This window comes from Chenopodium album, chromosome 18, assembly GCF_948465745.1.
Source record: "Chenopodium album chromosome 18, dcCheAlbu1.1, whole genome shotgun sequence".
NCBI classification, from domain to species: domain Eukaryota; kingdom Viridiplantae; phylum Streptophyta; class Magnoliopsida; order Caryophyllales; family Amaranthaceae; genus Chenopodium; species Chenopodium album.
The window spans coordinates 38,355,659-38,370,165 of NC_137851.1; the positions used below are offsets into that span (position 1 = coordinate 38,355,659).

Genomic DNA, 14,507 nt, shown 5'->3' on the forward strand with positions numbered 1-14,507 from the left:
TTAGTTGCTGAGGTTTTGTTGAGGGTATGCTCCTTTTCAGGTACTTGGGTGTGAATGTAAGTGCTAAAAAGTTGGGGAAGGATGACTGTGACAATTTGATTGATAAAATAAGTGCTAAGAAGCTGTCTTATGCTGGAAGAGTTGTCCTCATCAATTTTGTCCTCATGTCCATTATTTTTGTACTGTCTAAACAGTGCTTGATGGGGTTTTGGCTGACGTAGGGAAAATGTAGGTCATTATCTAATCTTCCTTAGAGCCAAACAAATTTATAAACGCTTAACAAACCTAAATACGAGTATAGAGACAAGTCAAGGGTCGAACCCAAAGGAACGGTAATGTTCAAACGCTCTCAATTATGCGCCTAAGCTAGGTCGAAACCAAAGATAAGAGAGAACACTAACAACTAACAAATAAAGAACCAAACAAATAAAACACTAGGGAATGGGGATCAACAAGTAATCATGCCAATTGTAGCAACTCGGGAACAACATGCAAATCAAAGGTTGCGAAGACTAATGGTAAGAGCAATCAAAAGAGTTCAACAAGCTATCTCCTAGAGGTCTAACTAGCGCCAACTACGAGAGACTCTAACTAGGAACGTCACTAACCGAACTCAATCGACAATTGTGAGCTACAAATCAATGATCTGTATCAATGTAGACTCACAATGCAATCTAGCATAATTCTCAAGGCCAAATCGAATTACACACATGCACAATTTCCGTTAATCACTTTAATCTCAACAATTAATCAACACAATCCCCAAATTAAGCACAATCAACCAATCATACAAGTTTTACCCAATCCCTAGCCAAATAACTACTCTAACATCATCATCTAAACAACTAACAACTAAGGAAATCAAGAATCAACAAAATATCAAGAACAACTACACTAATCAAGCATCAAACATCAAAATCAATCCAAACAAACATGAATATTAAACAAAGCAATAAAATGAGATAGTGTTAGAAATGCTCATTGATAATAGAGAAGATCTTCAACACAATTGTCACCATTGAATCTTCAATCTCTCAATCACCATTGAAATTCCTCACTTTCTCTCTCTAAATCTACTCCTAAACTAACTCTAAAACTAGAGAGAGAAGCTCTCAACTAAGCTAAAATTATGATAAAATATTATCTCTAATTGCTTCTAATTGCCCTCCCAAAAATCGGGTTACAAGGTATAAATAGGAGGCGCGAAATGAAGCGATCAAAACAGGGACCCGGAGGGGCGCGCCCGCGCTCCTCTATGTTTCTTCGATTCTTCTCGAGGCTTCGTGAGTTCGCTAAGGGACTTCGAGTGAGCGTGCAATATGATGATGAACACTAAGAGAGGCAGTTTCAAAAGCACTTGACAGTGGGTTCGACACCACATCCTCATGAGAGCACGGCTTGAGAGCGCAAGAGCTAGAACTTGGAGAATCCACTTCCTTGCACCTTGAGTTTTCCCAATGCTATAAGCTTGCTCCAAATGCATCTTCTACCTTAGTAATCCATCCATATCAAGACCCGAACCTCGTACAATACCTACAACCACGAAAAGAGAACAAATAAAGGAGAAAAGACTAGAAAAACCATAGAAATGCACAAAACCACAAAATAAGAGAGAAAAGGTAGAACAAAGAGCAAAAGCATGAAACTAAGCATTTATTAAGAAAGAAATCTATGAAAAAAGGTAAAAACAACCTAAATACTCATCAAATGGGTGTCATTTTATGACACTCATCAATGGCTATTTATAGGAACTATTTATGGGGTGGAAAACTTGTATATTCTAGGTCTCCTCCTATAGCCTAAGATTATGTTTGCAGGAGTAAGAAGCAAGGTGGATTATATAGGTTAGGCAAGCTCATCTGGAACATTGCTCAGAAGAAAATTAGCCTATGGCTAAGATGAGTCAACGGTTTGTATTTGAAGAATAAAAACAGGAAAAGATATAAGTGCCCTCCTTCTTGCAGTTGGAGTTGGAAGCAGATTTGGTGGGTTAAGGATAAGCTAAAAGCTGGTTACAGGAACAATTCATGGATTGCTGATCCTAAAGGGCATTATGTAGCTAGCTTAGTCAAGGATGGATCTAGAACTTTGATATAGACCTGACCAATTCTCTAAAGCTTATTCATAAACAAACTTAGCTTTAGATTACGCGTTACAACAAAGAATAAATAAGAAGGAAAGGTAATAAGAAACATAATATGAGTTACTAGTAGATATTTATAGCTTTTACTTAACCAAATAAAAAAAAATAAAAAAAAGGAAAAAAAAGAAAAGAGAAGAAAAGAAGAAGATGAATGAAAGGCCAACTAACTGATTAGCATTTTGAACAATAAATGTTATAGCAAAATAAAACAAGCAGGAAAATGATGTGGGTTATTGGAGTCGATCTCCAAACCAATTGTTGTAATTCATGCAAAGAATAAACCTAGTGAAGTCAATGTTATCGCATCCCACTACAACCTATATATTGTTATTTAGGATCATAGGCCAGGCCGTGGCTTAGGCAGGCCACCCCCTAAATCCCCCTATGAGCTTAGTGGCTATAATTGGCTGAAGTTTGACTCAAATGATGTTGCTTGGAGCAATTGGGTCTGGAACAAATTCAATATTCCTAAGCATAGGTTTATTTGCTGGTTGGTGATGTGGAGAAGGATTAAAGTCAAAGAGCAGTTAGCCAGGTTGGGATTTACAAATGATAATATGTATACTATGTGTAATCTGATGCCTGAGACTATGGATTAGTTATTTTTTGAGTGCTAGTATAGTAGAAGGTGTTGTTATCTCCTTCAGAAGTCCATCATGCAAGGTGCAACTTAATCCGAACAGTATTGAAGACTGCAATGCAAAATTACATCAATTAACAAGAAGGTTCAAGAGAAGGGTTGTGCAGAGTTGTTTTGCTAGTTTGATCTATTGTATTTTGTAGCAGAGGAACAAAGTTTTGTGGGATAAGTGCATGAGAAGACCTAAAGCTATGATTAGAGAAATAAAGTTTAATTTGAGGTTTTTCAAAGAATTAGTTTTGTAAAGCCTGTTACGACTAGTAGAAACCATTATAATTGGTTTAGGAGTGTTTTGTATGATAAGGGGTGTCTCCATAGTTTGGGGTGTAGGGCATGTTTTGTTCTGTTCAGCTCTTCCTACTATAGAGCTGCTTGCAGACCTATCAATTCTTGACCCGACCCGATAACTCGACCTGATTTCAAACCTGTTTTACTAAGAGGGAACCCGACCAGACCCAAATGACCCGAAATAGACCCTATTTGACCCATATATCATAATTGGTAATTGTAAGCGCCATTCGAAGCGCGCCTACATTAACCATGTGGTGAATATGCTTGGCCCTCATTGGAAGTGGGAATTGACACACGATTAGGAACACTTTTAGGGATAAGGAAAGTAGGGAGCCGCTAACAAGTTTTTAAGGAACTTGTAAACCGATCATGAATCATTTAAGGCAACCACGAATAAGGGACAACGATGGGTGTAGTTAATACTTCAAGTCACCCAACTTTGAGCCCCACTGTGATCATGCATTTACGTATAGTGGCGTCCAAAGGGAAGAAAGCTAAAGTAAAGAGTCGTTAACAAGTTTTGGGAACTTGTAAACCGTTCACGAGGTGAAGGTTACACCCCATTCACGATCACAAAGATCGCTAACTCCATAGTGGTCCTGAACCATGACTGGATATTCGGGGGATGAAGGTATAAATCCAACCTAAAAGAGATTGAACCTGCCCTAAATAGACCTCTACTTTGTTTTTCTCATATTCATGTGCGCTTTTCGATCAACATACAACCAATATATTAATCCTAAACCTGTTTAATCTGTGTTGGTTGACTATTAATGCACAAATAAATCTATTATTGGCGATCACTTGAATTAAAATCATATTAGCCTAAAATCAAATTATTAATTATCTTATTAAGCATGATATCAAGTACAAATTCCCTTTAAACCTGCAAGAGAGGGCGTGATTAAGCAATAACAATAATAATATCAAGCAACATAATAACATTGACACAACAAATCATCATCATAATAATAATATTCTCATCAAAGCATAATATTATTAGCAAGATCTTAAGCATGATACTAACATGATTAATAACAAATTCTAGCATGTCACTAAGCAATAAAAATCAAAGCTTTAATCCTAACATGATACTAGAAAGCAATAAAGACATCCTAACAAGATACTAGAAATTAAAATAATATTCTAAACATGATTTCTAAGGAAATAGAGCAATTGAATTACTCACTTTGATGCCTCGTACCTCTTTCTATCAAAACAACACACACGTTAGTAACTTCAAGGAAAATATTAAATCAAACAATCAAAACAATAATAATTGAAATTAGATTTGGGACCAAACCCTCAGAACTATCAACCTTTCACGCCGAGGTCTAAGACAACTTCGAGCTTGGTTATGTGTATTCGAGTTTCGTGATGGACGTATGGTGTATTTTGAAAAGGCTAGGCTTAGAAATCAAGAGAGAAAGAAAGAATAAGCTTTATCTTAGAAAGAGAAAGAGAGAAGTTTAATGATTGTTGATGATTGAAAACGGAGGAAATCGACCCTATTTATTGAAAAAAAATCCACCGTAAACGATAAAAAAAGAGTCAGAATTTGACGCGGAGTAAAACCAGCTCCATCGCGACGCGTCAGATAGCTCTATCGCACGGTGACAAGCGTATCGCGGCGCGATAGAAACTGCATGATAAAATTTCGTATGGAGTCCTTCTTCTAATTAAATTAGGTTACTTAGAGTCCGTACTTATCTTTTATTAAATCAGATTCAATCTTTTTAAAACACTTGTTTTATTCCAAATAGAATTCTTTATCTTTTCAAAATCAATATTAATTATAATTACCAATCCTAATCTGTTTAGAATTTAAAATAACCATCTAGATAATTCTAGAAGACTAGGATAAATCCTAATGACTTTAGGAATACAATCGTAATTAATTGTAATACCCCATATATTCATACGTATTTTTTCTAATTAATTAATTATTATTTCATAAAAAGGGTATTTTAGTAAATTAACTTATTATTTGAATTTTGGAGCCAAAATGATATTTGAATTTTGCGCCAAAAATACGATAAAACCTAATCATTATTTTTAGATTTTAGATAAGATTTATTATCCATTTATTTTATTTTAAAAATCAGATTATTTATATATTTTAGATATTTTAATTTAAGCAAAAATTATATTTTATTAATTAATTAAGAAGTCCGAAATTCCCATTTATTTAGCTAAGAATTGCGGTTTTTTTATGTATATAAAATCTGATTTTCTTAGTTATTTATTGGTGAATAATTGGTATTTAATTAATTAATTATTTAATTAATTATTCTATTATTTACACAATTATTTTATTTCTTAAAACTGAGCAAAAATCTTCCTAAATATAGAAGTCCGTAAATTTGAGCTATGGGAAGCTTAAGATTTTCGGCCCTCATGGGCGATTTTAGGGGAAATTATTTTGGTAAATTGTATTTTTAATTATCTCCCAAAAATCTTTTATTTTCCTTAATTCCATTTTTCCATCTTCTTGATATTTGATCATCATATTTTCCTACCTTTTATTTCTCCTGATTATTCCCCAAGTAATCTTCCTTGCCATATTAATTTTCATGACAACATACCTTCCATATTTTTATTATGCACAATCACCTTAATATCAAAACTTTCCATATTTCTTTCATTCTCTTCTCCAAGTAATTGCTTAATTCTTTTTACCATAATTCTTCCCACATTCTCTTGCCATAATTCTTGCATGAGCTAGCCTATTAAATACCCCTTCATACCTCTCACATTCTTCACACCAATTCTCTTCTTCTCTTACTCTTCTTCTCCTCTTTTCTAAAGTAAATCAGCCCGTACATATTTGGAGCCAATTTTCGGGCACTTCTGTTCAGTTTTGGGGTTTTGCTATATCACAAAAAATTGTTTCTCTTGAAAAATCCTCGAGGTTAGGCTCAAGAATCACCCAATTCGGAGTTATATCGAAGGAATTACAACCTTTGCAAGTTCTGCCTATTCTTGCCAACGCAAATCCAATTCTTCTCTTTTCCTTGGTTTTCTATCTTTTCGTCTTCTCTTTTCTTATTTAATTAATTATAATTATTATGGGGGATTTATAAAAATTATTATAACTAGTTTTAATTAAATAAAATCAGATTTTTAATGATGTTTATGAAAAAATAATTTAAAAGGTTCATGTACATATAGTTGGGGGTTTTTAATTTAATTGTTGTGATTATTTGTTAACTATATATCAATCAAGGTTCTTGAGTTCTTTTGTGTGGTTTGCTAAACAAGGATCGAGGTACGTTTAGGTGTCTAGATACCTTCAAAAGTGATTTGGTTTGAATAACATGTTTTATGTGATTTTATTGGTGATTGAATTAAAATGACTTGAATTATGATTTATTAAATAAAGTATGATTTTAGTGTGTATTTTTAATAAATTGATCTTGATATTATGATTTTATTGAACTAGGGTTATGAAATAAAAAGTATGATTAAAGGATTGTTTTTAATAAATAAATTAAAGGTTGATTTTATATCATGTCTTGATTAATTAAATTATTAATCATGTTTTAAAGGTTTGATTTTGAAAGCATATGGAATTTAATAAAAAGGAGTTTGGAATTATATTGGAATTATTAAAAAGAATTTGTTGAATTATTGAATAATTATTATTAAAGCTTTATAAGCATGTTAGTAATCCCACTATGCGGATTTGGTTTATTTGATAAGACTTTAGACTTTGTATGACCAAGTCTTTCCTCAAGAAAGCCTTGTAATATAAAGAGACTAGCTTGGGGGCGTGCACACTTGGGTGAGGAATTTAGATATTTAATGGAATTGATTTTAAAGGAATTGGTTTTATTATTATTGAATTATTGGAATGGTTGAAATATTGGAATAGGTTTTGAATCATGGATTGGAATTATTGGTTTAAGTATTGGAATTGGTTTTAAAAGCATGTTTGCTACTAAATTGAATTTAATTATCTTGCACTTATCATACTTAGCATATTTTGCTAATTCGTATTTCCTATTTGTTTTGGTTCACCCTGTTTACCTTAATGGTAAGCAGTGTTGACTAATTTAAGGTGGAGTCGATGATTGGGCATGTGGAGTCCCGGGAATGGTTTCACCTAGATTAGGAAGTGTTGGCCTTTGTGTTTTATTTTGAGTACTCATGACAATGGTTATTATTATGGTTTATTAATAAAAGAGTATTGAAGTTTCCGCTGCAAAGTATTGGTTTTATTTAGTAAGTTTGGTAGCCTTGCGTAATCAGGCGGCGGTAATACGCCTAAAGTCTATTTCTACGGTATACTTATACGTATTTTTCTAGTAATACCGTAGAGGGAGATTAGGGGGTGTTACATTAATGGACCCTCCAAATGATCATTGGGCCACCCATAAAAACTCATTTAGACCCAGTTTAGTATTTTGGCCATAACTTCCTCGTTATAACTCGGAATTGGGCTTATAATATATCGTTGGAAAGATCTTTTCAAGCCCTATCGAACTACACAGTTATTGGACCCATATCATGGATTAAAATAAACTGGGTTGGATGTTTTTCATAAATAGGATACAAAATGAATGATTTTCAAATAAGAAATTAAAACATTTTAGAAAATAGAAGAATTCACGAGAGTCTTCAACATTTCACCTAGTTCGATATTCAATGACATGAAAAGTAATCATCACTGGGTTTGGTTTTTTGGGAGACACAATCAGGTGTCTACAGATCCCCCACTTTGACTGAGTTTGGAGAAACATAAGTTTCAAAAATAAAAGTCAAAGTAGCGATATGGACGGAGAATGATTCAGAACATTCTGCGATCCTAAATCATTCTTGCAACGCCAATACCTGAAAATAGCGTTAGTTAAACAAATAAGAGAGTTAGAAATGCATATCTTGCACCGTCGATCACACGTCAATGAAGTAACCGATTTTGTTGATGCAATTTGTTGTGACGACCTCCACAGTGCCTCGTGAATGCCATCTTGAAGGTAACAGTGCCTCGCTATCTTCATTTGTTGTGACAATCTTCCATAGTACCTCGGGAACACCATCCAAGGTGACTGTACTTCGCCATCTTTAGTCTTGTGGCTATACCTAGCCACGACAATACCTCGCCGTTGTAGACAATCTCCTCTATACCTCGGGACATCGTCGAAGACCGCTTGAGATCCTCAATTTGTTGATGCTTCATTTTGTTGAATGTGTGCTCTCCCAATACTTCGGTGTAGTTTGCTTTGCCAATACCTCGGCGCATTTTAATTGTAATGAGCCGGTACCTTGGCGCATGCGCTTGCGCTTGCTTGTGAACCAATACCTCGGTGCTTGTAATGAGCCTATGTTTAGGCGCTTTAAGTCAAATGAGATAATCGTCGTCAGGCCGATCACTAATCGCGATTGTAATCGAGCTGACTACTAATCATGTTAATTGCTTTTGAGGGGCTAAATGGCGTACCAAGGAACCCAAAATGCTGAATAAGGTCCACATAAACTCCTTATGGGGCCTAGGAATTGCATCGTTGAAGAAAGAAAGTCCAATGCGTGCCGCCACTTGCGGCCGCGACGCGTTAGGTGAATCAGGTCGTGACAGCTTTATCGCGGCGCGATAACTTTATCACGTCGTGATAAAGTCGCGTTTTTTTTGGATTTAAACCCCTTCTTCTTCATTCCGCCGAGATGTTTCATTTCTTGCTCGAAAATTCGTTCGAAACTTCAATTCGCTCGTGCTTCTTTGTTTCTCAACCGAATTCACTCAAATTTTTTTGCAAATCGACGCTCTTCATCTATATTTTGCCGATCTATGAAAGTTTTGCTCCAAATCCTCCTAGTTTGGAAGAATTTCGTGTGTTTTCTTTGCGAATTTTTGAAAAATCCGAAAATGAATTTGGTTTTGCTTTGTTTGTTAAATTTATTGTCATGAAATTGCTTGTTTATGTTTGTATATTTCTTTGTGAGTTTGGTTTTGCTTTGCCATTGTTGAACACTTAGAGTTCGTGAGCACAATGTGATTTGATCTACATGTTTTTGCTTGATTTTTGTGCTTAATTTGTCACAATATTTGTCATAGTATTGCAAGAAATCGTTTGGTTGCTCAAAAATCTTGTTATTGCTCGAATAAAAAACATGCTCTGTTTTAGTACTACGTACTCTGTTTTTTTTTTGACGAGCATATTATCATGCGGCTAGGCTAACTTTAGATACTATAGAACCTTTAACTAGGGGTGAAATTTCGGTATTTGGTTTGGATTTTAAACCAAACTGAATTAATTTGGTTTTGGATTTTTGAAACCGAATCCAAACCGAATTTGGATTCAATCGAATCCAATCCAAACCGAAATAATTCGGTTTTGGAAACTAAATCCAAACTGAACCAAAATTTAACAAAAATCAAAACCAAACCAGCAATGGAACTTCAAAATTCATAACAAACATTAAAAAAAAATCGTCAAATTTAAAGAGTTCAGATAATTAACATCAAAAAGATAAAAATCAACAATAATTATATTATAATTCATATCATACACTTAAATAAATCTTCAAATTAACATTGAATTTGAAAACAATTCAAATCTAAGAGTTAAAATGTGCATCTGTGCATATTATCTTCATCAAACCAAGTCTTCAAATTATCAACAAAGAAGGGAGAAGCCGAAAAATGCAAGACTTGAGAGAGGATCGAAGCCGGAGAATTACCACCACCAGTGAGGGTGGTTGACTTGTCGTGGCTGCGGTGAGGGAGCGCCCACACAAGCGGTGGTCCTGACTGGTGAGTGATGGAGATCGTGAGGGAGGTGGTGAGTTCGTGAGGGAGGTAGTGAGGCTGTGAAGGAGTGAGAGAGGTAGTGAGGCCGTGAAAGACAGTAAGGGAGGTGGTGAGGCGCCGCACAAAAGAATGGAAAGAGTGAAATTTTAAATGGAAAAGTGGGAAATTGGTTTAGGGTTTAGGTTTATATATGAAGGGAAATGGGCTGGATAGTTGAGCTCAATATATTTCGGTTTGGAAATTCGGTTTTCAGTTTCTTGAAGCCCTAAACTGAAATCGAACCGAAATCCATATTTTTTGAAAATCTCCAACCGATCCAAACCGAACTGTTAATTGTTAATTCGGTTTGGTTTGGTTTGGTTCGGTTCGGTTTTAATCCATATTACTTTCACCCCCACCTTTAACTTATTGCTCTTATGTTTTAAACATAATTAGTATGGCTCGACGTCGAGGTTTCGGCTCACGCTCTTGTGGGGCTCACTGATGAGTGTCATTTATGACACTCATTTAGCCTCTTTTAGGATTAATTTTGATTGCTTTTATAACTCTTTTATCCCTTTATCTTTAGTTTTATATGACTTTTTCTCTAGTTTGTGCTTTTGTATGTGTTTTTCCCATTTTCTTGCATTTCTTAGGTTTATTTTGCTTTTTCTCTTTTATTTGTTTGCTTTTCTTTGATTTTAGGAGATCGGTGATGTCCAAGGAGCTCAATGGATTTTTCTCGGGATTTGTAAGGCTCAAGATGCAAGTCGGCCTCTCCCCCTAAAGCTCAAGTGCTAAGGAGTGTAAAATCCAAGTCTTCTAGGCCGCGCTCTCAAGCTGCGTGGGCATCAAAAATGGTGTTGAACCCACCGTGGAGGCCTTTCGAAACTGCCACTCCCAACATGCTTCAAGTGGAGTGCACGGAAGTATCAACAGAAGCACGAGAAGGAGCTGCCCTGCTTCCAAGCATGGGCGCGCAGAGTAGGGGCGCGGCCGCGCATCTCTGCTTCCCCGTTCCATACCTACTTCTTTGCGGCCGCGCCTATTGAGGAGAGAGCGCGCCTATTAGGGTTCTTTTTGGACTTTTAACTAACTTCTCCTTTGTTAGTTTTTCTATATATAGAATTTCTTCCTTTTTAGAGAGGGAATTAGATTAGAATTTGTTTTAGATTGGATTTTTAGAGAGAAAAGCTCAATTTGGGAAAACCTTTGTTATTGGATTCTAGAGAGAGAAACTTGGTGATTTTTATGAATGCTACTTTCAATCTTCTTCCTATTTGATTTTGATCAAAGTTTTGTAAGAATTCTTTACTCTTTAATGCAATTTTAGTATTTAATTCTTGATATTTGGTTGAATTTCTTGTTGTTTGTTAGATTTGATTTTTGATAGCTTGAATATATTTTTAATACAATGTTGATGATGAAATTGGTGATTAGTTTAGTTTTGCTATTCAATTTTGCAATGTTTAGTGAGTAGATTGCTTGTTAGTAGAGTTGGCAAAAGCTAACCCGACTCGAACCCGACCCGAAAATAGCGGGTTAGGGTTGAGGTTTTCGACCCGAAAACTTAAATGGGTCGACACGAACCCGACACAAAATTTAAATGGGTTAGGTTAAGGTTGAAAACCTCAACCCGAAAATGACCCACATGACCCGAAAACATTTAAGTCATTTAAAAAAAAAAACACCTTAAAGAACCCTTCAGCCCAGCCCAAATTCGAATAAAGCCCCCTTATAAAATCAAAAACCCTAAAAACTCTCGTTCTCTTTCATTTTCTTTTAGCCATTTTCTGCCTTCTTTCTCTCTCTTAAACTCCCTCTTTCTTTAATCCCTAAAATCCTCTTTATTGTTGTTCAAAATCCTCTTCTATCATTTTATGCCTCCTGTTATTGAACACGGCACTAAGCCTCATCCCAACCTCTCCTTTGTCTATCCAAGGCATTTTTCATGCTAATTTTTGTTGTTAAGTTATGTTGTATTATTGTTATACGATTGTTGCCTTGTTTTTGCTGATTTTGGTTGTTAATTTTTGCTGTAAATGTTTTTATATGAATTTATCATGCTAATTTCCGTTAATTTTTTTATACATGTTAATTATACGATTTTACATGCTTTTAATATAGTTTTATTCGTTGATAATGTTGTTTTTTTGAGAAGTTGTTTACTTGTTTGATATTTAATGATTTGCATGTTTGTGAACAAATTACTTATGTTTTGGTTTTAATTAATTGTTGTGTTATTTTTAAATTGCAGCAAGTAGCGGCCACTCAAATCCATCTCAAAGAGGTGAAGATTGAAGAAAAATAACACCATGAAGGATGGGCAAAACAAAGAGTATTAAAGATTGTATTTAAAAATCAGTGTAGCTTATGAAATTAAATTTGTAATTCGTTAATTAGATTTGGTTTATAATCCGTTAAGTAGATTTATCAGACTATTTTGTTTGAGATTGAATTTTGTATTTTTAATAAATTTAAATGCTATTGAATGAACAAAATCAGGTTAGTCGGGTTAACCCAACCTGAATATAGCAACCTGATTTATACCCAAAAAAAGGTTTTGGGTCAAATCAGGTCATTTCGGGTTAACCCGAACTCGAAAATATCAAGTTCAGGTTGAGTTTTTCAACCCAAAAACTTAAATGGATCAGGTTCGGCCGTTCGGGTTGGGGGTCAGCTGAACCAAAATTAGCTGACCCGAACATGAACCCGACCCGACCTGATCTGTTTGACACCCCTACTAGTTAGGGATGTGGTGAAGCAAGAATGAGTGATAATTCATAGCTAATTGGGGGATTTTGATTGATCAATATTGTGATTTAATTAGTTGGTAAAATTTGTGCATGTGTTTGATGTTTTGTGGAGGGATCAACCTTAACTATCAAGCTAGATTGCATAGTAGTTTTCATTAATACGACACATTAATTTGGAAGCTATTATTATCGATTGATCTTGTTTTGCGATTTTCCTTTCAATGTCATTCGTAGAGACCACTAGCTTGACCCTAGGAAATAGCTTTACAAGTGATTTTGATTGCATTTGCTACCTTCCCTCATATTATTCGGTTGGTTGAATTCTTGCCTAATAAGTATGATTGTCATGAATGCATGCGGATCCTAATTCCCTAGCATCCTTAATATCATTCTTTATATTCATTTAGTAGCATTGATTAGTTTGTTTAGACAAACCTTTACCTAGACTTCGGGATAGCTTAACTTGAGACTATAGCTTATACCTCATTCCCTTGGGTTAGGTTTGGTTATAAATTTGGTTTGATCGGGGGAGTCTTAGAACTCAATGACCTATGTTCTCCTCCCGTCAAAATGGCGCCGTTGCCGGGGAATGGCATGGTTATTTGCTATTGTTTATTGAGTCTATTCCATTTTATTTGAAAAATAAAAAAGGATTTTCTTTTTTTTAAGCTACATTTGTAGCCGTGCTATTAATATTTTCCTTTGATATTTGTATGCGTAGGGCACGAGATCGAAATTTTGTGCCATTTAATCCGGAAATTGAAAGGACAATTACAAAGTTGAGAGTTACTAGACGTTCTCCAAGGTAAGAAGAAGAGCAAGTCATCATGGGAGATAACCAAATAGCGGCATTAAAGGAGTTAGGAGTTCCGGGAGCCTATAGGTATGAGAGTGGGATTTCTCTACCTACGAAATCGGTAAACAACTTTGAGATTAGATCGGCCATGATTACCTTGATAGAAAGGCGTCAATTTAGTGGTGCAAAGCATGAGAGTCTTCTCAACCATCTTAAGTAATTTGAGAAGTATTGCAACACTATTAAAGTGAGTGGGGTTTCTCAAGAGTTTATTCGCCTTAAACTTTTCCCTTTTTCTCTCATTGGACATGCATTGGAGTGATTGGACATGGAGGTGAAATCAAACTCCTTGAGGACATGGGATGAGGTGACAAAAGAGTTTTTATCTCGGTTCTATTCTCAAAAGAAGACGGCTGAAACAAGAGCTCTCATTCAAAGCTTCAAGCAAAAACCCAATGAAAGTCTTTATGAGGCATGGGAGAGGTACAAGGAATACCAAACAGAGTTCCCACACCATGGGATTCCTACCTATCAAGTCATTCAAATCTTCTATTACAGTCTAAGCCCTCGAGGGAAATCTTGCCTTGATGCGGGAGCCGAAGGACCAATAATGAACAAGACGGAGGAGAAAGTGGTGGACATCATTGAATATGTAGTGAGGCATTATATGGATTGGCAAGACGATGAGCGTGAAACAACAAGCAAAAGTGGTAATTCGGTGTACTCGGTTGATCACATCAATGCCATCAACAATTTGTCCTGACAAATCTCGGAATTAGGGAAGGAAATGATCTCCATCAAAGCCAAACTTGAGAGTGCTTCATCTCAAACACCGATTCTTCCCTCTCAAAATAAGGGGAGAGGTACGTTTCCTAACTCAAATCCCCTTCCCTCTTCTAGCAACATGTCTAGTAGCTATATGTTTTGTGATTTGTGTGATTCATATGATCATGTTGCTTCAAATTATCCTAATGCTTTTTTTTATGGATGTGATGAATATGTTGGCAATGATAATGAACATGTGAATTATGTGTCTAATAACAATGTTAGACCTAGATTTGATAATTAACGAAATAATGGGAATAAGAACTATCATAATGGGAATTTTGATAATTATAAGCACAATGGGGGTTATAGAAACCAAGGTTTTCGAG

At 35.4% G+C, this 14,507-nt stretch overlaps 1 pseudogene; it reads right to left on the minus strand.

Moving 5' to 3' along the window:
- Nucleotides 1-13,777: 13,777 nt before the first annotated feature.
- LOC145593308 (small nucleolar RNA R71) lies at nt 13,778-13,875 on the minus strand (annotated as a pseudogene).
- Nucleotides 13,876-14,507: the final 632 nt, after the last annotated feature.